At 34.8% G+C, this 27930-nt stretch overlaps 1 long non-coding RNA gene across 1 annotated transcript in view; it reads left to right on the top strand.

The window, feature by feature from the left end:
• Nucleotides 1-6975: 6975 nt before the first annotated feature.
• Nucleotides 6976-27930, top strand: part of LOC122490742 — a 123058-nt gene continuing 102103 nt past the window's right edge. The window contains exons 1-3 of the long non-coding RNA XR_006299255.1: nt 6976-7213; nt 8295-8436; nt 22527-22585. This is a non-coding gene — a long non-coding RNA (uncharacterized LOC122490742). The remainder of the gene's footprint in view (nt 7214-8294; nt 8437-22526; nt 22586-27930) is intronic.

Here is a 27930-nt window from a genome sequence, read left to right as displayed (position 1 = left end):
TGTGGTGATTTGGTTGTTGCACTTCAGATATGAGAAATAGGAAAGATGAGAATATAAATTGAAATATAATAGTAAGAGTGATTTGTTTTTGACCTAATAATTTGACAGAACTAAAGTAATTTTCAGAGTACTTCCTCACGAATCTGCTGTTTTTTTCTTACATTTCTTTAATCTTCTGAAATCAGTCTCTCTTTTTCACTGCTATATTTAAGTCTCCAGTATTTACAGTGACTATACCATGTTACGGTGAAGTATTACGGTAATTGGATGGTTCTGGTCATAAAGAGAGGGAGTGCACAAAGCAAGTAAACAGCTGTGGCATTTCCCTTCTCCTCTCTGAGCATGGGCACTGGACACTGAGAAAGAATCATAGGGAATCTTCTGTCAGCTTCTGCTTTTCACAAAATGAACAAATGCATGCAAGGAGGAGGAATGAATAGGGTTCACAATGGCAAGAGTTCAGCTCCACATTCTGCGTGTTTTACATGTTTGTTTTGTCTCCCTCCCTCCTTCTTTCCCTCTCTCCTTCTCTCCTCTTTTGGCTTAGTAATATACTTTTAGAAAAATTTATATTAAACACAAACATGCATGTGGTGCACACATACCTGTGGCATAATAAGCACTGTTTTGTGTTTTTCCTCTTCAATGTTATTTGTTGGGGAAATACTCATAAATGTGGAAAAAAAACCCAAAAAATAAAAAAAAAAAGGAAATAAGCTAATTTGAACTGGAGTGGGAAAAGAATTAAAAAAATAAGCTACAAATAACGTGGATCATTTGGAAAGCTTAAGTGTTGTTTGTGTTTTAAATAAAGAAAAGGAGGAAATTAAACATGTTTTACTTAGATTTTAGAACGACAAAGATTCTTAAGAGGTCTCACTGTTTATTCAAGTTTTTAAGGATCTTGGGATCGTCCGTTAATGAATTATAGAGGCCTCATTCATTCTGCAGTCATCCAGAGAGCCATTTAAGTTTTATGGTTTTCTCCCTCAAAAGCTCGCGGGGCACCTTATAATTCAATTATATTATAAGTACCCCTAAGACTTTTAATTACATAAGGCAGATGAGTTTAATTCGTGAATTCCTATGAGATATACTTGAATAAACATGCATTTAAGTTTTGAGTCCTACTTTCCCTTGAACAAAAGAAGACATATAAATGACATTGTCTTAGTTATTAAGTAAAATAAACTTTTTTAATATCCTCCACATTCTCTAAAGCACCCTTCTCCCAACTGACCACACAAAAAATATTTTGGCAATCCCACTAGATACAGTATCATCTAATATGCTAAGAAAGGAAAGAAACTGAGAAGTCCTCAGGAAATTTCCTATTAATTCTATAACTTTCCTCTTCCTTATCCCTTCCTAAAGTTCCAGTGTGCCACTGACTCGCCCTACAAAATCCAAGAAAGAATATTGACAAAATAAATAGGGGACAAAGAGTCCAGTGTTATTAGGAAAATTATGTTCCTATGCATTCTGTTCCCCTTTATGTAAAGAACTGAATCCACTATGCAGGTAGAATCCAAATCAAACAATAAGGAAATAAACAAATAAAAGTTTAAATTAGTTTTTTCCTAGTTGCTTGCTTGACAGAGCCAAGTCCTGAATGATTCTCTCATACTGAAGTTTAATAAATTTAGGGAAAAGTCTGTTCCATAGACTTCCTTTTCTAGGTATCATAATGAAAGTTACATAATGAAATTAAAAGTTATGAGAATTACTGCAGTGAAAACATCTGCTTAGCTATTTAACACATTATATCACAAAACTATTGGCCAGAGAGCTCTATTCTCCAAGTACTAGCTATCGGCTCATACCAATGTTTTGAAGAATATACCTTGAGAAACTCTTCTTTGATGTAAACAAATATGTTTGGGAAAATTGTATGTCAAGCTAAATTTTTTTTCTTAATTCCTATTCTAGAGGAAATTGTGAAGATTATAGTATCAGTAACCTCTAAATATATGGCCAATACCTTTAGGATTTGGCCTGTAGTTTTCTTGTACCAGAGAACATCTTTACTATAAACATTTGTAAACAATTGTTAATTTAATAATTTTACATCTGAAGTAACATGTTTCTTTTCCTTTGAAACACAGATGTTTGCAGTAATATGTCAAGGACATTTTAGGATTATTGCAATTTAGTTCTTGGCTGCCTGCGTTAATTGATTTAGTCATTCAGTACGTATAGCTTAGTCACTGTGGCAGGCATGGAAATGAAATAATACTAAATTCAATAATAATTTGTAATTCACAGCTATTTTTTAAATTTTTAATGTTTATTTATTCTTGACAGAGAGAGAGGCAGAGACTGAGCAGGGGAGGGGCAGAGAGACCGGGAGACACAGAATCTAAAGCAGGCTCCAGGCTCTGAGTTGTCAGCACAGAGCCTGATGTGGGGCTCGAACTCACAGACCGCGAGATCGTGACCTGAGCCAAAGTCGGACGCTCAATGACTGAGCCACCCAGGCGCCCCATGTAATTAACAGTTATTAAGTGATTTCTGTTTATTTCACATCTGTTATCTCAATTCATCCTGAATAGTGCCCTATGAGGTGGAACTATTGTAGTTCCTATTTTGCAATACTAAAAAAAACAAACAAAAAAAAATGGCTAATCAATTTGCCCAATATCACATCACTAGTAAAATAAATAGCTGAGATTTCACCTTTGACAGTCTGGTCCCAGATTCAGTGTTCTTAACTGTACTATGCAATAGAATGAGTTATATAGAGATGACTAAGATAGGCTTCTTTTTAGAAGTTTAAAGTTTACTGAAAGAGTCATCCCCACAAACAGATATGGAAAAACAAGGGGACAGTGACAGTACAAGTGAAATGAGAGAAATTCAAGGAATGTACATACATGAGTCGAAGAAAGAAGTGAGAAGTTCAATGTTAGATATGTCTAGCTACAGTAGCAGGGGTCATCTGGATGGAAAAAATAAATACATAACTGATAATCCTTGCAAGAATTGCAGAAAGAAGTTGGCATGAAATTATAATTAAGTTGACAGGATATAAGCAGCAATCATAGGAATCAAGTAAAGCAAGAAGATGATGTGAATAAGGATAAATCCTGGTTTATATTAGCAGTTAAACTGTGATACTAAAAGAGTAGTGGATCTTTTTCTTGCTAATATTCTCAATGAGCAGGAGACGTTAATCCACTAAACTGCTCAATTTATAATATGGCTAAATTAATAGAGAGCAATATAAATAATAAGTATATATTTTAAAATTCCAAAATGAATCTGGCATACATTTTTATTTAGTTCAATTCACTTTGACAAATGTAACTTGTATAAGAAAGGAGTAGAATTTCCTATCAATGTAAGACTATTTCTAATTTGATCTTCTTTGTTAAGAATCAGATCAGGCACAATGAAATTGTCATCTGTGAGTGGCCAGGGAGTAATTACCAGAATGAAGAGAATTGCATTCTCAGGGCTCAAAACACTAAAACAGTTTATGTATAAAATACTTTTATTAAGGTGCAGAGTAGTTTTGTGAACATTGTTAATGTGTGTCACATTTTACTACAAAAGGCAATGTAAGTTCAAACCTTTTCTAACATTTTCTTTACAAAAATGAACAAAATTTTAAAAATTGGCAAGCATTTAAAGCTAAAAAATACACTTTGGAAGTTAATCTTATTGCCACTCGAACTCTGAGTTAAGCTGTTTCTCTACTTTTATTAACTCTATCTACAGACTGACATTTGTACATTTGTGTGTGCTTATGTGTATGTGAGAGGGCAGGCTGTGTATGTGTATGTGGAAATTTTCTCAGTACATAACCTCCTAGATCTAGATATCTGTATAGTTTTACTTTATGTCTTTGAGAAAATGACCTTTCTATTTCCTGAAATATATTACCTATTTAATTCCAGTTCTTCAGCTTTTCTCTACACTGTGAACTTCCTACATTGAAAAATATTAGTGTATACATTTATTGAAAGCTACGTCTGTTATTAATTGGGAAAAAAGCAACACTTGCAATACACTTTTTTTTATTGTTTCAAGGATAATTCTATCCTCTGCCACATACCAATTTAATTATTGCATACTAAATTACCCTGCCTTTCCTGGGTATTGTTTTGTATCCAGTATTTATAGAGTAATACCCAATTGTTGAATTTTAAAATAACATTCTAGGGCCACCTGGGTGGCTCAGTCGGTTGAGTGTCTGACTGTTTTCGGCTCAGGTCATGATCCCACAGTTCCTGAGATCAAGCCCTGCCTGGCTCTGTACTGACAATGAGGAGCCTGCTTGGAATTCTCTCTCTCTCTCTCTCTCTCTCTCTCTCTCTCGCTTTCTCTTTCTCTCTGTCAAAAAAATAAATAGCATTTTAGCCTTTGTTTTTTCTGTATTGCTGATGCTAAACATCTAGTTTGCCCTGTTCCCATCTTACTGTCCATTGTATTACTACTTGAAGCGTCTGTTTACAGAATGCCATGCTTTATTCAGATTTGAACTTTTTTCCAACTTAGCCAAATACAAATTAAACTTTACTAAATAGTAGTGATGGTGAGAAAAGTAATGTTCCAAAGCATGATTGTATTAACAATAGTAGTTCCTTGGACAACCATATGAAAAGAAGTGTGTGGGATGTGTGACTCTAACTTCATGTTGTGGATAAGGAAGTGGCATTCTTCTTAGGTAGTGTCTGGGGCAGCTGTGAGCTTACATGAACCAGAAAAACAGAAAGATACCTTGATGGGAATAAAAAGGAAACAACTACTATCGCAATACAGGTTCAATCTATTTCACCATTTCATCTAATTTACTGAAAATTACTACAAAAATTTAGAAAAGAACACAAGGAGCAGATAATAACAAAAAGTAAATTGTCACTGGGAGGTATTTTTGTTCAATGGAGATATTTTCTTAACACTTCTAGAATGGAAAAAATAAAATACAATTACTTCACATGACAATGGAATATTAATAGAGGATATAGTAAATAGTTTGTGATTATTAAATTGCTAATGTCTCTTAAGAATCTATTTCACAGTAAATCAAGCTTTGTCAGTTACTGACTCTTTTAAGTTTGTGGGAAACCAGAGAGATAATACTGAATGATCAGATTAAAAACTTCTGTTTTAGAATCAGATAAATCTTTTAGGGAGCTAGTATGTTACCCCGTTCAACTATGTAATTATGTAAGTGGGTAAACTGAGGACCCTAGAGATAAAGGGATAGATCAGTGCTATATGACAGGAGCAGGTTTCATAACTCCTAGATCAGGGAAGGTTTGGGGTTGCTGTGCTTTTGCCTGTTTGTTTTTCTGAGGTCCTGGGCCTACATAACACAACGAATATGTTTTTTTTTTTTAAACGGTTAAACTGAAGAGTAAATTCCACTGGATTGGGGAATTCATCATTCTGCTAAAGTGATGGAAAAGAAAGATGTCCCTTTCCCCAGCACGTGGGAGATGGATTCTAGAGTATGGTGGGGAAAGGAGGGGCTGTTTTAGCATACAACTGGTTTTGTTCTCCACTGAAGACTAAAAACACACAACAAATTTGCTACGTGGATTCAGCACAAATTTTGGTCATGTAAAAACCCTGCTGAACCCTAATTTTTTTTCACACCTGTCAGACATCAGCATGATTTCTGCTTCATAGAATCTATAGATATTGAACAGCTCTCTGAAAAGTGTGTTTTTTTTTTTTAAGATCATGATGTTATAAACCTGTGCAGACTGTATTTCTCAAAAGGTGGGTCTCTTACTGTGCAAAGAAAGGCATCTTGCTGTGTGAGCTTCCTTATAGCAGCATTTCAATTTTGAAGCAATCCGTGTGCTTTGTTGTTGTAGGATTTCCTTATTTCTCACAAATTACCTAATTTAAACCAATCAGTAACACAGAATAATTCACTTGGCCTAGAATAACATATAACTATATATCTTTATGCATGGTAGAAAGTAGTCATGTTTATTTTCAATGAAATTACAGATAATACCTTGTGTGAAAGATTGCTAGAGTCTGAGAAATGTACAGTGACAGACCTTTATTTATTTTTGGAATAAAACTTGTCAAGCTCTAACCATCTTCTATGAACTGAATTAATTTTTTAGACTGAAGTATCATTTTTTGCAAAAAGCAATTGCTTCACATTACAGAAGACTTGTTTATTTACAAAAATGGTTTTGTGTGGGGAAAAAATGAGATTATCCTATCTTTTGTGAGAATATGCGAGATTTCTGTATTTAAAAAACTTTTGTTTAACTTTTTATTTTTTGAGAGAGAGAGAGACAGAGTGCAAGCAGGGGAGGGTAGAGAGACAGGGAGACACAGAATCTGAAGCAGGCTCCAGACTCTAAGCTGTCTGCACAGAGCCCAGTGTGGGGCTTGAACCCACGGACCCATGATCAGGACCTGAGCCGAAGTAGGACGGTTAACCAACTGTGCCACCCCGGTGCCTCTGTATTTTTTTTTAACCAGCATCTGCCACAGTTTGGGGGTTTAATATGATTATAGCTATAACTCTTTAATCAATACATGCTTTTTAGCAGTAGAAATAGCTCCTCATTTCATTGCATTGGTATGCAATAAGAACATAATCTGCAACTTGGAATTTAAGGTAAAAGTAATACTTTATATATATTTAATATTTAATATATTTAATACAATAAAAATTAAATACTGAGGGAAATGATGACCAACTTACCATAGAGATATGAAGTTGCATGTATACACTGATTAACACTCAAAAATATTCCTGTGATTTTAATAACCAATTAGACTTGAGAGAGAAAACAATAAATTCTATAACTCATCTTGTTAATTATTTGTATTTTTACAGTGTGGTATGTTACAGACCTTTCAAAGCAATCAACTCTATAGAATTATGGTTAGTGGAGGTACCAGTTTAAAGTTCCATTGCTGTGCAAACTCATTGTTTAGAGAATTCAAAAACTAATTCCAGTCCACTTCTTTTGCCAAGAGTCTGTTTCTTTTCCAGTCTTTCTCTCAGGATTCCCAGAGGTACCGGGATTCTTAAGGAGGAGTTGGGTAGGAAACAGGTATCTACATGTTCTAGAAGACTTGTTCATTGGATAATCGTCAATGACCATAATTAGGCCTGTCTACAAAGAAGAGGATTCCATACAAGGAAAAGTGCTCTAAGATACCAAAATGACTCAACAGCTTAACCTGACCTGGGTATACTGATATGTGTGTGGAGAGAATGACCCATACAGTAAGTTTCTGCTGCAAGGTATATATGATGGTTGTTGTCCACAGAATGATGCTCCTCTTCTCTGGGTCCTGCACACTGACAGTTTTTAGTTTATGCTGTGGGTAAATAGAAGACAAGCACATGCCTTGGAGAACATCAAGTAATAAGCCAACATTGATTCTATAAGTATAGTTTGCTGACCTCCAAGCTTATTTCTTTACTAAAAATTGTATATTTAAAAATTATTCAAAAAGATAATATAAAAGGTGAACATTTCCTTCTCCACCACAGAAACAGTTGGACTATGACAGCTATTAATACCTGAATCAGAATACGTAGCCCGTAATAGTACAAAGAATATTAATATTTGTGAAAAAGAAATTTAATCTAATTCACTGTGATCCCTCTTTATTAGCTCTTAACAAAATTTTTTTTTTGTTGTTCTACTTGAATAGGTTCTAATTTTATACAAACTTTATTTGCTTAGTTAATTACTTTTGCTTCTGAAGTTATTTCTCTAAAGAAATTACTAGCAGTTTGGAAAGCATGCTGTTCAGAATTGTTTTGACATATGTGGGTAGAAAAAATGATGCTGAAAATATCAAACAAATGCCTTTGGTTTAGAACATTCATCCTTAAACATCTGTTAATACAATTGGTATTGCATCAGAATGCAAACAAATTCCTCACTTTTGAACCTCACTAGGTCTGAAACATATAAAATTTATAACAAGTCATATGAGCCTTGCTTTCAATTCCAAAGACTGTTTGGCCTAGGCTCACCAATAGCCCACTCAAAACAAATGTACCTCACTTCTCAAAATTGCATGCTGGATTTATGATTTCAGAAGCTTGTTGTTTGTCTTATACTTCAGTTCAGCATTATAGTCTTGCATTCTGACCACCTCAAATGACAGCTTTTACAAATCATAAGTACTATTATTCCTTACACCTTCCTAAAGAACCGTTATCTCAACTGAGCTCTTTGGAAAAGAACTACAATATGTTTACTGACTTTTAACTCATGACTCTAAGTTGTGTTTTTGTCCTACTTAGCTGCAGAATAAATGTCCTCTTTTTTATTTTTTCACTTCTTACACAGGGTTTTAGAGGATATACTTTCCTTTTGCTGAGAAAAAATACAGAGAAAATTTCCCTCCAAGCTTTTTCTATCTCCTCTAAAGCTACACCAAAACCAGAAGCCTGACCTTTGGATTCTTCCATGACCCCAGCATTCTCAGCAGGTATGTTCAGGGCAGGTGGTATTGTGAAACTGGTAGGCAGGACTGGAATGCCAATATCTCTCCTTCTGTACTCACAGGGCAGCTGCCAGGAACATGCTATTTAAGAGTGTTGGGTTAGCCTCTGCCAGACCACAAAGTGCTACCAGTTTTGAAAGTTTCTTGAAGCATTTTATTGTATGATTTCATTATGTTGCCATAAAACAGAAAGTGTATACTAGGATTTAAATAGTAATAATAGATGTTGTCTTTGAGGCTCATTAAGACTATCAACATATTAGGGGCGCCTGGGTTGGTCAGTCATTCAAGCCTCCAACTTCAGCTCAGGTCATGGTCTCTCGGTTTGTGGGTTTGAGCCCTGCATAGGGCTCTCTGCTGACAGCTCAGAGCCTGGAGCCTGCTTCAGATTCTGTGTCTCCCTCTCTCTGCTCCCCACCCCCAACCCCTTGCTTATGTTCTGTGTCTCTCTTTCTCTGTCTCTCAAAAATAAATAAACATTAAAAAAAACTTTAAAAAAAAAAGACCATCACAACATATTAATAGAGTACTACACCCAAAAGGGCCCTTCCCCCAAATTCCCAGTGAATGTACATGACTAGATAATTTAAAGAGACTTTGCTTTACTGGTAATGCCACGAGGCACACAGTGATAATTAAATAAAATGTTCAATAACCTATAATACTATTTTCAATCTCAACACTTATGTATATAATCCACATTTTCCTTTTATAATTGTGAATTTAAGCAGTTCTTTAAAAATAATAAACACTGAGTCATTCAAATCACATGAAATTCAATATCCATCAAATTCAATATTATATCATTATAATCTCTGAGACATTCTGGATGGTTTTGCTTTTAAACTTGATATTAGTGCATGAACACATTGATTCACAGTGTGAATTTATAATGCATAGTTAGAATGTGTCACAGTACTTCTAACTCACTCATCAAGAAGCTAATCAAGCCCAAGCACAGGAAACATAAAGAAAACCACACCAAGGCACATCACAATAAAATTGCTCAACAACAGTAAAATGTAGGAAATCGTAAACGCATCCAGAGGAAAAAGACGTGTTATATACAGAAAAAAAACCAGATAAGACTGGAAGCAGATCACTCATTAGAAACAATACAAGCAAAAACATAGTGGAAAATAATTTTAAAGTAGTAAAAGGAAAAAAAAGAAATAAATCTGTCTGCTTAGAATTCTTTATCCAGAAAAAAAAAATGTATTTCAAATATGAAAGTGAAACAAAGATCTTTTTCAGACACAGAGCTAAAAGAATGTATCATCCCAGCAGAACTGCACTACAAGGAATGCTAAAAGAAGTTATTTAAGTAGAAGGAACATGGTACCAGATGGAAATCTGGTTCAAAATAAAGGAATGACGAACACCAGAAACAGTAACTTTATGGATAAATGCAAAGATTTTTAAAATTACTGGGGCACCTGGGTGGCCCACTCAGTTAAGCCTCCGACTTCAGCTCAGGTTCATCTCATGGTTCGTGTGTTTGAGCCCCGCATCAGGCTCTATACAGACACTGAGCCTGGAGCCCTGCTTCAGATTCTGTGTCTCCCTCTCTCTCTGACCCTCCCCAGCATGCACTCTCTTTCTCTCTCAAAAATAAATAAACATTAAAAAAATAAAATAAATATTTTTAAAACTATCACTTAAATCCTTTAAAATAATAATTAACTGTCTAAAGTGGAAATAATGAAACTGTACCATGGGGGAATCATGTAGAAGGAAAATGTGTGACAGCAATAGCACACAGGTCAGAAAGGAAGAAATCCAAAATATACTGTTATAATGTTCTTTCTTGATATATTATTTTTTGATAAATAAAACTTGAATTTATATTTATTAGTAAATTGTGATAAGTGAACAATGTACACTATAAACCCTAAATTAACCTGTAAGTGCCAGAACAGTTTTATAACCATGTATTAGTTTCACTTGCCACATAAATTACCACAAACCTAGTGTCTTTAAACAATGTATACCTATTATCTCACTCTGTTACCAAATTTCCCTGGGTTACCAGTCCAGGCTTGTTTTTGATGAGTTCTATGTACAGGGTTCCACAGGCTGCATTCAAGGTGTTAATCAGGACTACATTCTCATCTGAGGTCCAAGGTCCTCTTTCAAGATCATGTGGTGGTTATAAGAATAAATTTCTTTGCAACTATGGAACTCATGGCAAACTTGCTTTTTCAAAGCTAGCAGGAGAGTTTTTCTCTGATCTCTAGACTGCCTTTTAAAAGAATCCATTTGATTAGGTCAGGCCTACCCAGGAGGAGTTTGCTTTGATTAATTCAAAGTGAGCTGGTTAATTGAACCTTAATTACAAAGGTAGAGTTCGGGGGATGCCTGGGTGGCTCAATCAGTTAAGATTTTGACTTCAGCACAGGTCTTGATCTCACGGCTTGTGAGTTCAAGCCCCGCACCAGGCTCTGTGCTGACAGCTCAGAGCCTGGACCATGCTTCGGATTCTGTATCTTTCTCTTTGTCCCTCCCCCTGCTCATGCTCTATCTGTCTCTCTCTCTCTCAAAAATAAACATTAAGGGTGCCTGGGTGGCTCAGTCAGTTAAGCGTCCGACTTCAGCTCAGGTCATGATCTCGTGGTCTGTGAGTTCAAGTCCCGCATCGGGCTCTGTGCTGACCACTCAGAGCTTGGAGCCTGTTTTAGATTCTGTGTCTCTCTCTCTGACCCTCCCCTATTCATGCTCTGTCTCTCTCTGTCTCAAAAATAAATAAACGTAAAAAAAATTAAAAATTAAAAAATAAAATAAATAAACATTAAAAAAAGAATTTAAAAAATACAAATGTAGAATTCTTTCACACATGTGAAGTAATGTATTGTAATAATAGGGGTAGTATAAATTTAAACCCAAGCATATAAGTAATCACATAAGTGTAAATCATCTCACAATGCAAATTGAAAGCAGTGATTATCAGATTGTATATAAAAGCAATGCCAATTATATGCAGCCTACAATAAAAACAATTTATTTTTTTTGCAGATGTGCAATTTAATTCACTTAGGAAAAACTTTATGCACAATGAATGCTATTAACTAGTTTTGATGGCAGGTTTGAAACTGAATATACTTACAAAATATTTAGAGAAGGATTAATTCAAACTGTATATATTAACAAAGCAGCCTCACATCTAGCCATTCATCAGTGAAAAACACTTTAAATGTAAATATACAAGCAAAATAAGAATAAAAGCAAAGAAGTATACCATGCTAATGACAAGTGACTGGTAGTGGGTATATGAATATCAGGCAAAATAATTTTCATAGTAAAGAACATTATCACAATGATTTTTAATGATAAGTGTGTCAATTCATCAGGATAACAGAAAAATAGTAAACATTTTTGCATATAATAAAACATTTACAATATACTAATATATATATAGCAATATCTGAAAAGCCTATAAAGAGAAATAGACAAGTAAATCACAGCCAGGGATTTCAACATGTTTCTCAATAAATGATTGAAAGAATTGACAGAAAATTAGTAAGGTTATGGAAGACTTGAATAAAACAAATATTTTGACTTAACTGATACTTAAGGAACACTATACTCAATAACAACAGAGCATGTATCTTTCACAAAGCACATAGAACATTTTGCAAAGGAGAACAACATTCTGGGGTATAAAGTAATTCAAGAGGATTCAAGCCATTTGTACATAATGTAACCTGACTGCAGTGCAAATTGGAAATCAGTAACACAGAAATATCTGGAAAATGCCAAATTATTTGAAAAATAGAAACACTCCAAATAATCCATGTGTCAAAGAAGAAATCAACAGAAAAATTAGGAGAAATAAACTGAAAGAAAGTAAAAACAAAGTATTTTGAAAATTGTGGAATCCAGCTAAACCAATACTTATATTTAAATATATAGCACGAAGGACATATAGTAGAAAGAAAGAAATAGTTCAAATAAATGGTTTGTCCTTTAGTGTCCACTTCAAGAAACTAAATAAGGGACAGGCTTTCCAGTTCAGCATGTAGCTGCCCCTCTCTTCTTATGAGTAGAATGCTAAACAAATTGAAAAGTGAACAAATCTTAGGTTCTTAAGAGAAATGAAGTCACAGGGAAGCCATGCTCCCCTATATGGAGAAACAGACAAATGGATACAGAGGATCACAACATCCTGGTGGAGAAACATCTGCAGGAACCAAGACACCCCATGACAGTGGGAAACCTGAACTGTAATTGACAAATCTCTGGAGGCTCAGTGTGGACAGCTCTGAGAGTTAAAAACTCCAGTCATAGAGGGGCCCTGTGCTTTGTGAATTTTACCTCCAAGAGTTCAGCCATTTTCTCACTTTAAATACTGGCATTCCTCAGAGATACTGCAAGTTTGGCTTAAGACCACTCTAATGGAGTGCATATCACAAGTAACAAGTCAGATTAACTTTTTGGTTTCCCAGTTCATATAAAATGTATGTTTACACTGTACTCTAGTCTATTAAGTGTGCAATAGTTTTGTATCTAAAAAAATGTACTTACCTGAATTTAAAAATATTTTATTGTTAAAAATGCTATTATCTGAGCTTTTGGAAAATTGTAATCACTGATTGCAGATCACCATAACCAATATAATAATAAAAACCTTGAAATATTGTGAGAATTACCAAATTGTGATACAGAGACATAAAATAAGCAAATACTTTGGAAAAATGGCACTGATGGAGTTGACACAGGGTTATGACTAATCTTCAATTCGGAAGAAAAATGCACTCTCTGTGAAACACAATAATGTGAAGTATAATAACACAAGTTATCCCTATGTTGGAGAAAAAAAGCCTCCTGTTTACATCAGGTGGAAGGAAACAGGAGTGATTTTGAAATATGCCAGAGCACCCTGCTCTTCTTAATAAAAAATTCCTCAGGAGAAACTAGTCAGCCAGCTACTAATCTCCTTGGGTTTTTTCAGAGCCTAATTCATTGGAAGAAAAGAAACATCCAACTCCAGACCACTCTAGTAATCCAGTACCACCAAAGGAGGAGTGGGGGTGGAGGAACTCAGAAGTAGTTATAAAACTCACAGTCCAGAGGCATAGACTAATGAAAAGACTGAAACCAAAATTATAGGATTATAACATCTGTCTACCCCACACCCTCCACCACATTACTAAAGGCCTATTTATGGTAGTTTCTTTTAACCAGTACATCATGTCTGGCTACCAAGGCATTTACAAGACATACTAACAGGCAAAACAAAGTAAAATAGTTTAAAGAGACAGATGGGTATTGAGGAGGGCACCTTTTGGGATGAGCCCTGGGTGTTGTATGGAAACCAATTTGACAATAAATTTCATATTAAAAAAAAAAAGAAATGTAGACATGGAAGGGATGTTGGAGTTATCAGACTAGGATTTTAAAACAGCTATGATTGTTATGCTAAGAGCTCTGATAGATAAAGCAGATGAGAGGGGGGAAAAATAGTCACCTGCAAGAGTGACTACTCTGAAATTATGCTTCAAAAGTGAAGGGATGGAAAGATTTTCTCAGACAAAAATTTAAGGAATTTATTGCCAGTAGACTCGGTTTGCAAGAAATATTAAAAGAAATTTTTAGAGAGAAGCAAATTAATATAAATCAGATGTGAATTGATATAAAGAAAGAGCACCGAGGAAGGAATAAGTAAAAATAAAATTTAATTGACCTAATAGGTAAGAATTTGTTCAAGTTAAAATAGCATCAGTATATTTGATTACGTATACTTATGTACATATGTGTACAAATGATTATATATAAGTGAAATAAATACCAGAAAAAAAAGGAGATAGGAGGGAAGAATTAGAATTATTTGGTTGTTATAAGGTACTCATACTGCACATGAAGTGGTGCAGTGTTTTCTGAAAGATGGCTCGGATTCATTGTAAATGCATATAGCAAACTCTAGAGCAACCACTAAAAAAAATGTATAACCGATATACTAAGAGGAAAGAGAAAATAGAATGATATAAAATATTCAGTGAAAACCAAAAAAAATGCAGAAAAATTGTGTGAAACAAAATTTGGAACAAAGAACAAGAGCAACAAATAGAAGACAGTAGATAAATATTACTCCAAATATACAATAATAACTTTGAACTTCAGAGATCTAAATACACCATGTAAAAAGACAGAGATGATCAGAATGAATCAAATAACACCCAACTCTATCTTATCTATAAGAACTCACTTTAAGTATAAATATACACATAGATTTAAAGTAAATGAATTGAGGAGTACCCAGGCGGCTCATTCGATTAAACGTCTGACTCTCATTTTCAGCTCAGAGTCCCACATCTGACTCTGTGCAGACAGCATGGACCCTGCTTGGGATTCTCTCTCTCTTCGTCTCCCACTCTCTCTGCCCCTCCCCTGCTCATGCCTTCTCTCTCTCAAAATAAATAAATTTAAAAAAATAAATAAATAACAAATAATAAAATAAATGAATGGAGAAACATGCTAACACTAATAAAAGGGGCAACTATATGAATTTCAATAGAGCAAATTTCAAAACAGGAAATTATCAGAGTTACAGAGGGTTATTACATAATGATAAGAGTGAGTAAAAATAAATATAAATATAAAATAAAATAAATAAAGAAGAGCTCACAAAAAACATAGACCAAGAGAGACTTTCTGGCCCATAAACATACATTAAAAAATATAAAAGAATATAAATCATACAATGTCTGCTCTCAGATCACAATATAATTAAACTAGTAATCAATGATAGAAAGATAACTTGAAACATCCCAAATTATATTGAGATTAGATGACAAACTTCTAAATTATGTAAACATAAAAGAAGAAATCTCATGAGACATTGAAAAATATACTGTCCATGTTCATGGATGGAAGAACAAATATTGTTAAAATGTCAATACTACCCAAAGCAATCTACTTATTCAGTGCAATCCCTATCAAAATAACACCAACATTCTTCAGAGCCAGAAGGAACAGTTCTAAAATTTTTATGGAACCAAAAAAGACCCCAAAGAGCAAAGTAATGTTGAAAAAGAAAACCAAATCTGGAGGCATCACAATTCCAGACTTCAAGTATGATTGCAAAGTGATAATCATCAAGACAGTATGGTACTGGCACAAAAACAGACATAGATCAGTGGAACACAATAGAGAACCCAAAAATGGATCACCCAAACATGTGGCCAACTAATCTTTAACAAAGCAGGAAAGAATATCCAGTGGAAAAAATACAGTCTCTAGTAAATTGTGTTGGGAAACCTGGACAGCAACATGCAGAAGAATGAACCTGAACCACTTTCTTACACCATACACAAAAATAAACTCAAAATGGATGAGACACCTAAACATAATACAGGAAGCCATCAAAATCCTAGAGGAGAAAACAGAGAACAACCTCTTTGACCGTGGCTGCAGCAACGTTTTACTTGACACGTCTCTGGAGGCAAGGGAAACAAAAGCAAAAACGAACTACAGGGACCTCATCAAAATAAAAAGCTTCTGCACAGAGAAGGAAACAACCAGAAAAACTAAAAGACAACTGATGAAATGGGAGAAGATATTTGCAAATGACATATCTGATAAAGGGTTAATATCCAAATCTATAAGAACTTATCAAACTCAAAACCCAAAACACAAATAATCCAGTGAAGAAATGGGCAGATGACATGAATAGACACTTTTCCATAGAATTTATGCAGATGGCTAACAGACACATGAAAAAATGTTCAACATCACTTATCATCAGGGAAATACATATTAAAACCACACAAATACCGCCTCACACCTGTCAGAATGGCTAACATTAACAACTCAGGCAACAACAAATTTTGGCAAGATGCAGAGAAAGAGGATCTCTTTTGCATTGTTGATGGGAATGCAAGCTGGTGTAGCCCTTCTGGCAAACAGTATGGAGGTTCCTCAAAAGTTAAAAATAGAACTACCCTGCAACCCAGTAATTGCACTACTAGGTATTTATACAAAAGATATAAAAATGCTGATTCAAAGGAGCACATGAACCCCAATGTTTACAGCAACTATCTACAAAAGCCAAAATATGGAAAGAGCCCAAATGTCCTTCGACTGATGAATGGATAAAGAAGATGTGATATGTGTGTATCTGTCTCTCTATACCTATATATATGTTGCCATTTGTAACAATGTGGATGGAACTGGAGTTTATTATGCTAAGCAAAATAAATCAGTCGGAGAAAGACAAATATATGACTTCACTCATATGTGGAATTTAAGAAACAAAAACAGATGAACATAGGGGAAGGAAAGCAAAAATAAGATCAAACAGAGAGGGAGACAAACCATAAGAGACTCTAAAATACGGAGAACAAACAGGGTTGTTGGTAGGATGTTGGGTGGGGGATGGGCTAAATGGGTGATGGGCATTAAGGAGGGCACTTGTTGGGATGAGCACTGTTATATGTAAGTGATGAATCACTGGATTCTATTCCTGAAATCATTATTATACTGTATGTTAACTAACTTGGATTTAAATTTTTAAAAATTCTGAAAAAATTAAAAAAGTAATCTGTAATCTCTCTCTCTCTCTCTCTCTCTCTCTCTCCACACACACACACACACACACACACACACACTGAACTACTGAAAATGAAAGCACAACTTGCCAAAATGTGTGGGATGCGCTTGAAAGTAGTGCATAGAGGGAAATTTATAGCATTGTATGCAAATTTAAAGAAGAGAAAGATCTAAAATATCTAAAATTATCTGAGATTTTACCTTAGGACACTAGAAAAAGGAGAGTGAATTATATTCAAAGAAGAAAAGAAATAATAAGAATAAAAGCAGAAATCAATAAAATAGAAACCTGAAAATCAATAGAGAAAATCAACAAAACCAAAAGTTGACTGTTTGAAAAATATAAAATTGATATTCTTCTGGCCAGGATAAGAGAGAATACAAATAACTAATAACAGAAATAAAAGTTCACTATAGAACTCATGGATGGGAAAAGCATAATAAAGGAATACGATGAACAACTCTATTCCTGCTATTTGATAACCTAGTTGAAATGGACTAATTCTCTGAAATACACATTCTGCTAAACTCACACAAGAAGAAATGGATGATCTAACTATATTATGTCTATTAAATAAGTATAGTTAATAACTAATGCCCTTCCAAATCAGAAAGCACCAGGCCCAGATAGGATCACTGGTGAATTCTATCAACTGTTTAAGGAAGAATTTATACCCGTTCTCTGCAATCTTTTTCAAAGGATATATATCAAAGGAATACTCCCTAAGCCAAGTTACAAGGCCAGCATTAGCCTAACACCAAAATCAGACAAAACATTATAAAACTAGATCAATGTCTCATGAGCATAGGTGAAAAAAATCCTGAACCAATTATTTCCAAATTGAATCCAATAATTTATGAGAAAATTATACACCTGACTAAGAAGGATTTATTCCAGTTATACAAAGCTTATTCAACATTTGAAAATTAATGAAATCCATCATATCAATGGAGTAAACAAAGAAAAATCATATCATATCAATAAATGCATTAAAAATTGATGTGTAGGGGCGCCTGGGTGGCGCAGTCGGTTAAGCGTCCGACTTCAGCCAGGTCACGATCTCACGGTCCGTGAGTTCGAGCCCCGCGTCAGGCTCTGATGGCTCGGAGCCTGGAGCCTGTTTCCCATTCTGTGTCTCCCTCTCTCTCTGCCCCTCCCCCGTTCATGCTCTGTCTCTCTCTGTCCCAAAAATAAATAAAAACGTTGAAAAAAAAATTATAAAAAAATAAAAATAAAAATTGATGTGTAGATTCAATGCAATCCCAGTTAGAATCCCAGAAAATTGTTTTGTAGACATTGAGCAACTGATTCTAAAGTTGATGTGGAGAGGCAAAGACTCAGAATAGCCAACACAATATTGAGGGAGAAATATAGTCTACTAATCTTTGAAAAAGTTGCAAAGGCAGTACAATGGAGCAGATAGTCTTTTCAACAAATAGTGATAGAACAACTGAACATGAATATGCTTAAAAAATTTAGACACGGGCCTTACACACTTTATAAAAAATTAACTCAATATGGATTGTAGACCTGGATGCCTGGCTGGCTTGGTCAGTGGAGCATGCAACTCTTAATCATGGGGTTGCAGTTTTGAGCCCCATATTGGATGCAGAGATTCCTTAAAAATAAAATGTTTAAAAAATGCATCATAGACCTAAATGTGGAACAAAAAACTATAAAACTCATAGAAATTATATAGAAGAAAATCTAGATGATATTGGATTAGATAATAACATTAGGATGCCAAAGCCACAACCCATGAAATAAAGAATTAAGCTAGACTTCATTAAAATTAAAAATTCTGCTCTGCAAAAGATATTATCAAGAGAATAAAGGCAAGCTACAGACTGAAAGAAAACATTTGTAAAATATATATCTGATACAGGTTGTTATTCAAAATATACAAAGAAGTCTTAAAATTCAACAGTAAGGAAACAAACAGCCTGATTAAAAAATGGTCCAAAACCTATAGAGAACACCTCACCAGGTAAGACATACAGATGTCAGATAAACACATGAAAAGATGTTCCACATCATATGTCTTCAGGGAAATACAAATTCAAACAATAATAAAGTACCACTGCATACGTGTTAGAATGACAAAAATACAGAAAAGTGACAACATTAAGTGCTGGCCACGATATTGAGCAACAGCAATTCTCATTGCTATTGGGAATGCAGAATGGTATAGCTAATATGAAGACAGTTTGGTGGTTCCTTACAAAACTAAATATACTCTTACAACATAAACCAGCAGTTGTGTTTCTTAGTATTTACCCAAGAGAGTTGAAAACTATGTCCACACAGAAAACTGCACAGAAATATTTGTAGCATCTTTATTCATAATTGCAAAAACTCAGGGCGCCTGGGTGGCTCAGTCGGTCGAGCGTCCGACTTCAACTCAGGTCATGATCTCACAGCTTGTGAGTGCAAGCCCCGTGTCAGGCTCTGTGCTGACAGCTTGGAGCCTGGAGCCTGCTTCAGATTCTGTGTCTCCCTCTCTCTCTGCCCCTAACCCACTTGCATTCTATCTCTCTCAAAAATAAATAAACATTTTTTTTTTACATAATAATTGCAAAAACTTGTAAGCAACCAAGATGTTCTGTGGTAGGTGAGTGGATTTCTAGACTCTGGTTCATTCAAACAATAGAATATTATTCAGCAGTAAAAAAAATGTGTTATCAAGCCATGTAAAGACATGGAATAAACTTAAATGCATATTACTTAGTGGAAGAAGCCAATCTTGAAAAGACTACAGATTGCGTGATTTGATTCAATGACATTCTGGAAAAGGCAAAATATGGAGAGAGTAAGAAGATCAGTGGTTGCCAAGTGTTAAGGGGGAAATAAAGGGATGAGTAGTGAAACATAGAGGATTTTTAGGGCAGTGAAACTATTCCTTATGATACTATTTGTTGGCTACATGATACACATTTGTTCAAACCCATAGAATGTACAACACCAAGAATAAAGTCTTATATAAAGTATGGACTTTGATTTTGATGTGTCAATTGTCAGTTCATCACTTGCAAGAGATGTGCCACTCTGGTGGGGGATTTGGTACTTGGGGAGGCTATGCTTATATACATGGAAAATTTCTGTACTTTTCTCTCAATTTTGCTCTGAACCCCAAATTGCTCTAAAATACTTTTTAATAAAGTTAAATTAAAAAAAATTAAACTTAAAGTAGAAAAAATAAAAAAAAAGAAGCAAAATCTGTAAAAATGAGAAAATAAGGAAAATTAGTGAATAGAATAGTTGTATCCTTCAGAAGATTATTACCAACATCTAGACATGCTTATCAGGAAAAGAACACAAATAACAAATATCGGAAATGAAGCAGGTGGTACTCAAAATCAAAGTTAGGAAAATGATACGGCAAAAACATAAAAGAGAAAAAGATATATGTACAATCCTAGTTCCAAAATATGGAAGTTATTTTTAATAGGTAAAACATGCATATCATAAGTAGCCATATAGAACATTCAGAACAATTGGTAAGGAACTAGATGATTTCAACAACACTAAAAACAAATGTCCTTAAAAAAAAGATTTTATTTAAATTCTGGTTAGTTAACACACAATGTAATATTAGTTTCAAATGTACAATATAGTGATTCAACACTTTACAACAACACCCTGTGCTCATTACAAGTGCCCTAATTGACATTTTTAGAACACATCATCCAACAACAATAAAATACATATTTTTAAGGTAAACATAGAATTTTCAACAAAATAACCATAAGGTAGGCCATAAAGTTAGTCTAAAAATTTCAAAAAAATTGCTATCCTACGGAGTACATATTCAGTGACCAAACAGAACAAAATTAGTAATTATTAACAAAAAGTAAGATATTCATGTATTTGAAAACTTAAGCCACATACATATAAATATCCCTTAGGTTAAAATATATACCACAAGGGACATTATTTTCAACTGAATAATAATAATACAGTATATTTCTTTTTGTGGGATGTGGTGAAAACAGTGTTAAAAGGAATTTTCTTAGTATAAGTGCTTCTATTAAAAAAAAAAAAATTGGGAGCGACTGGGTGGCTAAGTTGGTGAAACTTCTGACTCCTGATTTTGGCCCAGTTCATGATATCATGGTTCGTGAGATCCAGCCTCCTGTCAGGCTCTGTGCTATCAGGATTCTTGAGATTCTCTCTCTCTCCTCACCCTTTGTGCCTTTGCCCTGCTCATACGATCACTATTTTTCTGTCAAAATAAATAAAAGAAGAAATAAATTAAAAACATTAAAAAATCCATTTTCTAAATTTCTAACTTAAAAAGCATAATATAGTAAAAAATTAAAGACAAATTAAGTAGAATTAATAAAACGTTAAACGAATATGCATTATAGGTTGGTTTTAATAACCTACAAGTGGAAACAACCCAAATATCCATCAACTAACGAATGGGGAGATAAATTTTTTCTAGATTTATATGGTGGAATCCTACTCAACAGTTTAAAAGAAACATACCAAAATATGCAAAAACAATGATTAGTCTCAAAAACCTTAGTTTATTAAGAGAAATCAGATGCATATTAATATACAATGTATTGTGTCATTTATATTAAATTTTGTAACAAATTTTAAAACTGATTTCTGGTGACTGAAATAATAACATCGACTTCCAAGGGGTATTGGTCACATGAAGGAATTCTCTGGAGCGATGGAAGTGTTCTTCATCTTAATTAGGTTGTTGATGGGGCACCTGGGTGGCTCAGTGGGTTAAACATCCAACTTCAGCTCAGGTTGTGATCTCACAGTTCATGAGTTTAAGCCCCACATCAGGTTCTGTGCTGATAGCTCAGAGCCTGGAGCCTGCTTCGGATTCTGTGTCTCCCTCTCTTTCTGCTCCTCTCCTGCTCGCAGTCTGTCTGTCTCTCAAAAATAAATAAACATAAAAAATTTTAAAAAATTAGGTTCATGATGTGTGTATGTATTCAGTAAACCTCACTGAATTAGAGAAATAAAATGTCTGTATGCCATTATTTATAATTTACTTTCATTAATGACATAAATTAATGGGGTGATTTACTTCTATAGAGATTTTTACATAATTGGCATGGCACCATGAGTATTTTCAAACTGTTCTATAAAACGTGGTAGTGGAAAAGAACAAATCTTTATTCAGGAAGCAACTGCTTTACTAGCTATATAGATAAGAACAAATCTCTTCCTTCTTATTAATGTCTCTGTAAAGACTAGTAAAATAATGTATATAATATTTGAAATTTATAAATACATTAGAGTTATATATACAGTTATGTTTCAAGTAAACTGCTTTACATTATAGCTACTGTAATTTCTCATGTGTCTTGTTTTTGAAAATGTATTTCTAGAAAGTTTGTGTTACTTATTTCCAAAGGGATACCAAAGTTTATTTGGGCTAATGTACAAGCAGAGATAATATCACCATATATATTTATAATGAGGCTCTCTATATGTGTTACTATCAATCAAAGCTATTGTACCCTTTTATTTGCTTGGTCTGAATTATTTCCTTATGTATTCATAGGTCAACTGAAAACCACAAGAAGAAACAAAGACACCTACAGAATAAATTCTGCCTATTCTGTAAGTTCTCTATCAAATACATTTATTATTTACAAATCCAGGTTTCTATACATATGGAGTCTATAAATGTATTGTGTGTTTGTGCTATTGGTATAATTAGCACATATATATGTGTGTATATATATATAATACAATTAGCATATATATATATATATATATATATATATATATATATGTGATGTACCTGATATATATGGATATTTAGCCTAAGTAGCAACTAAAATATCTCCTTAAACAATAAATTTAAATCACATATCTTTTTAAAGAAAAAACATGAAAGAATAATGTTTTATCATTTCTTTAAAATAGGAGATCTGTAAAGAATGGAGTTTGGGGGTGCCTGGGTCGCTCAGTTGGTTAAGTGTCTGACTTCAGCTCAGGTCATGATCTCATGGTTTGTGAGTTTGAGACCCACATCAGGCTCTGTGCTAACAGCTCAAAGCCTGGGGCCTGCTTCAGATTCTGTGCCTTCCTCTCTCTCTGCCCCTCCCCCACTCGTGCTCTGTCTCTCTCTAAAAAATAAATAAACATTAAAAATAATTAAAAAAAGAATGGAGTTTGGAACTTAGTATTAGGAGATTTTAGTCTCTGTTGGCAAGGTTGTCATTTCCTCATTATGGGTCTACTTTGTACTCTTGCTGTATATATACCATAATTAAAAGCACTTTCTACACATAAAAAAACATTAATAGAGGAAGTAATAGAATGTTGAGGAAAATCATTTAGTTAATCCATCCTAAATTTTACTTAGAGAAAGAGAAATATTTGTCACCAAGAATTTGTATTTACTAGTATGTTTTACATTATAAGATAAATAATAAGGATAAATCAGGACCATGGTATACAATATTAAAATTGTTTCAAATTTTCACTTAAAATGCAGATGGTAACATGTGGTACACTGAAAATTTCTGCTTGTGATTCTTCAGCTTTAAAAAGTGAATAAATTGTTGTGTTTATGAAATACTTCTAAGTCATACAGAAATCTGAAAAAAATATGATATACTAAGTATGGAATTTTTTTATCTGCATTTTTATTTTATTTTTTGTTGGTTTCAATTTTTTTATTTAAATTATATTAATTTAACATATATTATACTGTTGGTTCCCAAGTAGGGAATTACTATTTCTCTTAAAAGAAGGATTTTAGTAATTTTCCTGCTATTTTTCCTAGGTTTACATGAAATAAAGGAAATATTTGCTAATTGCCCATTAGTTTCAATACACTTGTTATGGAGCTAAATTACCCAGTTGGACAGGATACAGATAAAGTTTACCACATACTTGCTTCTTCCAATTCATTCTGTGTTACATAAATACAGTTAAAGTGTATAAAGTATAAAATGTTCTGATACTACTGACTAGCCATAATTCACCTCTTGTAAGTAATTGAAATGTGACTAGAATATGGGTTGTAGGATTAAAAATTAGATTGACCAATGCTGTCTCCCTGGAAAATATCTTTATCATCTATAGTTTTTCAGTATCCTGTATTTCTCTGTATCCCCTACTAAAATTGTTACTTAAATATTTTGGGGTATTTTTTATGTAATGCCTATATGCCTTTTAGAATATTTAACTCCCTAAATAGAAGGATTGTGTATACCTTGTTACCAATGTATTTCCAATAGGTGACTAGAGTTCTCAGCACTGAATAAGTATCAATATAAAGTATTTCATGATGGGTTATTTTTAACTGAGTTCTGTTTATGGAATTCTGTCCAATTAGACTGGGAAAGACTGTCTGCTTTCTGCACTATTGCCATCACAGAAAGGATATGGAGGCAGTTAAAAGATGGTGGCATACTGGGTGCCTGAGTGGCTCAGTCGGTTAAGCATCCAACTTCAGCTCAGGTCATGATCTCACAGTCTGTGAGTTTGAGCCCCACGTCGGGCTCTGTGCTGACAGCTCAGAGCCTGGAGCCTGCTTCAGATTCTGTGTCTCCCTCTCTGTCTGCCCCTCCCCTGCTCATGCTCTGTCTCTCTCTGTCTCAAAAATAAATAAAAACATTAATTTTTTTTTTTAAAAAGATGGCGGTATAGGAAAATCCTGAACCCACTTCCTCCTACAGCTATACCAAATCTTTAGGTACATATGGAGCAGTTATCTCTGGAAAAGATCTCAAAACTATTTGAACAGCCTTTCCTCAACAAAAGATGAGTCACATCAAGATGGTTAGGAGAGGCAGAGGCATAGTCTCACAGAAAACCTCATCCCAGGTGCAGCAAGCCATAATCAGGAGGGTCTCACAAATATGGAGCTTCTTCCTAAGGGTCCAGGGGTTTATGCCCCACATCAGGCATCCCAGCCTTGGGACTCTTCCAGAAAGTCAAGCCCCCAAACTGTCTGGCTTTGAAAACCAATGGATCTCACTCACAGGGCCATTGGGAACTGAGTTTCTGCTCTTAAAGTATTTGTACTCAGATTTACTTCGGACCTAGCACAAAAGCAGCATTTGAAAGAGATCTTTTGCCAATCTTAAAGCTTCTCCCAGAGGAGCAGGGGCCTCTTGGGACTCTCGCCTGGATGGAGGTACTGGCAGGTGCTATCTTTGTACTCTGCCTCTACCTTCGCAGCAAGTGCGTGCAGCCACAGGATCCTCCTACTGCCTCACTTTTCTATCTTTAGACTTTTTTTTTTTCTTTTGTGTTTTCATCTGTAATCCTTCATGCTGGTTAATGGAACATTTATAAAATACTTGGGTTCAACAAGGGGAAGAAAAATCTAATACCTTGATGTTCATTATTCACTGTTGTAGTCAAGCTCATTTAGGGGCCAAGTAAAGTGATAGAGGTGATGAGCAGGTATTATTCCATTTTCCGTGCTGGGTCTTGAAGCCCTTACTCCTTATCTAAGATAATGTCACATAACCCTTACCATGCAGGTGCTACTAAAAGGGGAACAGCTGAGTTTTCCTAAATCTCTTGCCACTATTCCCCATTCACATTCTCCTTTTACTGTATGTAGCTATCTCTGAGTAATATGCCTTCAGTGAAATGAAGTCCCCCTTCCCACTTTGACCTCCTTGTGGATCTGAGGATTATTGGTCTTCTGATAATCATCTGAGGATTGATTGGATCACTTCAATCTCTTACTCTTTTGACTATATTTATTTAGAGTATTTTATACTTAGGTGCTCCCACAGGTGTAATAGCTGGGGTTTCAAAATTGTCCTATATAAGTCTGGAAAACCTTCAAGTTCTGGCTGTCGAATCCCTTGCCCCTCTTATCTTCTTTCTGTTGCCAACTCATTTGAATCCCACTCCTATTTAGATTGTATACATTTTATATATTTAAAAAGATCCATGTTTTAGCCTTCTTTCTAGTGCTCATATTCATGTAACACATGATACATTCATCTTACCTCAGTAGTTTCATTTTAGTAATTGAGTTACTTTTTATTTTTCTCGTCAATTTCAAAAATATTTGGGTGTCTATGTGAACTATTAACTGTGTCTCGTTAGTTGCTTAACTGGATATGAAAATAGTCACTGAATCTTGCAGAGTGTTTGGCTCTGTGTTATTGAGGATTTCTTTAAATGTCATATATTTGTTTTTATTTTCTATTTTATCTTCCATTATGTGGGAGAATCCTGCTCCAGTGTGGTTATGAGTCTCCAATGTTTAGCTCAGTCAATTTGCTAAACCTAAAGATTCAGAAACTATAGCCTAAATTACTTCCATAGTTACATTAACTATGATTCATAATCACATAAATTAACTTCACATTAATTTAAAAATCTATGTAATTACTGTTTCTATAATAAAATTATTCATAAGAGAGCTTTTCATGAAAAAGCTTTTTTGTCATCAGTGTATTTTAATAATCTATTGATATTTATTTTCTATTAATAATTTACTACTGTATCTCTATTAAAATCCAAATTACTTATTATTTTTTTTAAATTTTTTTAATGTTTTTTATTTATTTTTGAAACAGAGAGAGACAGAGCATGAATGGGGGAGGGGCAGAGAGAGAGGGAGATACAGAATTGGAAGCAGGCTCCAGGCTCTGAGCCGTCAGCCCAGAGCCCGACGCGGGGCTCGAACTCAAGGACCGCGAGATCATGACCTGAGCCGAAGTCGGACGCTTAACCGACTGAGCCACCCAGGCACCCCTACTTATTATTTTTTTCATTCAGCAGAGCTAGTAGATGCTTGCTTTTATAGTCCATGTTTATTAAAAATCAGGTTTTTCTGGGGCGCCTGGGTGGCTCAGTCGGTTAATCGGCCGACTTCGGCTCAGGTCACGATCTCGCGGTCCATGAGTTCGAGCCCCGCGTCGGGCTCTGGGCTGACGGCTCAGAGCCTGGAGCCTGTTTCAGATTCTGTGTCTCCCTCTCTCTGCCCCTCCCCCATTCGTGCTCTGTCTCTCTCTGTCTCAAAAATAAACGTTAAAAAACAAAATTAAAAAAAAAGATATTTAAAAATCAGGTTTTTCTTATTGCTATGTTTAAACCAGATGTGTGCCCCAAAATTCTCACTGCCTCGCTTATGAAGGGCCTCTGCACCTGGGTTTAAATTGCCGAGGAAGGAACTTATGATTGAATAGGATCATTGACCTGGCTGTAGCCAGGTAGTTGGGAGCATCAAGACTATTCACATGCCAGCACACACACACACACACACACACACACACACGCACACACACGCGCGCGCACACACACACATATGTTTGTTTACATATTCATGTGTAATTACATTGTTCATGTGAATTTGAGATGTTTTAGTTTCTGGCTATTAAGGATAAAGAGCATTTTATGTTTTTGTTTCTCTTGGAAGGAATTGCTGTGTTGTGTGTGTCAATTTATAAGAAACTAATAAATTGCTTTCATAGGCTTGTAAAATTGTACATCCACACCAAGAGTCTGTAAGTTCCAATGACTTCATATTTGTCAGCATTTGATAGTATAATTTTAACTATTTATTAATTATAGTATGTTTGTAACTGTTTCAAAATGTAATTAAAAATTGTGTTTAATGTTTATTTTTTGAGAGAGACATAGACAGAATGTGAGTGGGTAAGGGGCAGAGAGAGAGGGAGACACAGAACCCGAAACAGGATCCAGCCTCTGAGCCGTCAGCACAGAGCCCAGCGTGGGGCTCGAACTCACGAGCTGTGAGTTTATGACCTCAGCCGAAGTTGTACGCTCAACCGACTGAGTCACCCAGGCGCCCCTCAAAATGTAATTTTAATCTGCATTCCCTTCATGACTAATGATATGAGGACATTTTCATATGCTTGATAGCTAGCTTATATGGAGTTAACTTCTCTACAATCCTTGGTCAATGTAAAGTTTCTCTCTGTTTTTTATATTATCTTATTTTCCCTTCATTCATACTT

The sequence above is a fragment of the Prionailurus bengalensis genome, chromosome A1, assembly GCF_016509475.1.
Source record: "Prionailurus bengalensis isolate Pbe53 chromosome A1, Fcat_Pben_1.1_paternal_pri, whole genome shotgun sequence".
In the NCBI taxonomy this organism is placed as follows: domain Eukaryota; kingdom Metazoa; phylum Chordata; class Mammalia; order Carnivora; family Felidae; genus Prionailurus; species Prionailurus bengalensis.
The sequence above is the reverse complement of the archived record's forward strand: the minus strand, read 5'-3'. Positions and strand labels throughout refer to the sequence as shown.